Source organism: Callorhinus ursinus, unplaced genomic scaffold (assembly GCF_003265705.2).
Source record: "Callorhinus ursinus isolate GAN/ISIS: 27379988/994484 unplaced genomic scaffold, GSC_fseal_2.0 scaffold18, whole genome shotgun sequence".
Taxonomy (NCBI): domain Eukaryota; kingdom Metazoa; phylum Chordata; class Mammalia; order Carnivora; family Otariidae; genus Callorhinus; species Callorhinus ursinus.
In genome coordinates, this window is record NW_027397080.1 from 15,961,324 (window position 1) to 15,963,482 (window position 2,159).

Genomic DNA, 2,159 nt, shown 5'->3' on the forward strand with positions numbered 1-2,159 from the left:
CTTTCTTTCTTTCTTTCTTTCTTTCTTTCTTTCTTTCTTTCTTTCTTCCTTCCTTCCTTCCTTCCTTCCTTCCTTCCTTCCTTCCTTCCTTCCTTCCTTTCTTTCTTTCTTTCTTTCTTTCTTTCTTTCTTTCTTTCTTTCTTTCTTTCTTTCTTTTCTCTCTTTCTTTCTAAGATTTTATTTATTTGAGAGAGAGAGAGAGAGAGAGAGAGAGAGAGAGTACAAGCAGGGGGAGGGGCAGAGGGAGAAGCAGATGCCCCACTGAGCAGGGACCCTGACTTGGGACTCGATCCCAGCACCCTGGGATCATGACCTGAGCTGAAGGCCGACACTCAACTGACTGAGCCACCCAGGCGCCCCAGGGTGCTGGCTTTTTTTCTAAGTGTGACGGAAGCCACTAGGGAGTTTTGAGTAGAGGAGTGATGCGATCTGACTGATGTTTAATAGGCTCTACTGCACTGCTGTGTTGAGAACAGGCTTAAAGGGGGTGCAAGGATGGAAGGGAGACTAGTGAGGGGCCACATCTCGGTGAGGGAAGATGGTGGCTTGGACCAGGGCCATAGCAGTGGAGATGGTGCAAAGTGCTAAGGTTTTGGATCTATCAATCGATCAGTCATTTAAAATTTAAAGTAAATTTATTTATTTAATTACAATTACAATTAAATTTTAAATTTTAAAAAATGATTTATTTATTTATTTGACAGAGAGAGACATAGCAAGAGAGGGAACACAAGCAGGGGGAGTGGGAGAGGGAGAAGCAGGCTTCCCGCGGAACAGGGAGCCCGATGTGGGGCTCAATCCCAGGACCCTGGGATCATGACCTGGGCCGAAGGCAGACGCTTAACGACTGAGCCACCCAGGTGCCCTGCAATTAAAAATAAATTTATTTGATGAAGGAAACTTTAAAATATTCTGTGAACCCATGTGCAACTTTTGATCTTGGAATCATGAATTCAAGCCCCCACGTTGGGCCTAGAGATTACATTTTAAAAAATTAAAATAAACCCAAACATAAGGCAACTCCTTAAACAAGCAATCCCCTAAACTTCCTGATAAGAACCCCAAAAGATTTTTTATGCCAACTTGAATATTTATACTCTTAGGAATGTAGATGAACTAGTCCAGAGTTTCATAACCTCAGCACACAACATTTTGAATAAATTTTTGTTGTAGGGACTGTTCTGTGCATTGTAGGATGTTTAGCCGCATTGCTGGTCTCTAACCCCTAGATGCCAGCAGGACCCCTGTCCCTCCCTCCCCTGCCAGTGGAGACAACCAAAATGTGTTCAGATACTGGCATACGTCATACCTGGAGGGCTACGTAGCCCCCATTAAGAACAACTGATATAGTCAAATGCCTACTTGCAGTATTTAATTTATCCCTTTAGTTACATACTTAAATATTTTGGGCAGTAATTAATTATTTTATATATTTTGTTTTTTGCACTCTCAAATCTCATGAAACAAATTTATTTCAGTTCTTTATGTGCATCGTTGATGTCAGCATCTTTATTGTTCTTGTTCTTCTCTGTCACTTAACAGAGTTTTCCAGGTTACATCATTTTCCCTTCCATCTACATTGTGTAAGATCCAGCACCTGACACCCTAATAAGATGCCATCGTGGAAAAATTACTTCCCAAGACACAACTATCCATTATAGAACACTGGGACAGTTTTCTTTTTCACTGTTGTTCTGATCTCTAAAATCTAAACCACAGCTGGATCGCTCTAAGACAAACAACAATGCCCCCCTTATAAAAGATTGAAAACACTTACTGGTATAATGGATCCCATGGACCACCAGCAAGCCTCAACAATTATCAACACATTTTTCCACTGAGGTATGTCCCGTATTATTTTGAAGCAAATCCCAAATATATAATTTTATCTGTAAATATTTTGTATGTGTCTCTAAAAGATAAGAATTCTTTTTAAGATAACTGTGAGCAATTAACATTAATTCCTTAATATAATTGAGTATCTGATAAGTGTTGAAATTTCTGATTGTCTCACAATTTTTTTCTTTCTTTCCTTCTTCTTTCTTTCTTTCTTTCTTTCTTTCTTTTTCTTTCTTTCTTTCTTTCTTTCTTTCTTTCTTTCTTTCTTTCTTTCTTTCTTCCTTCCTTCCTTCCTTCCTTCCTTCCTTCCTTCCTTCCTT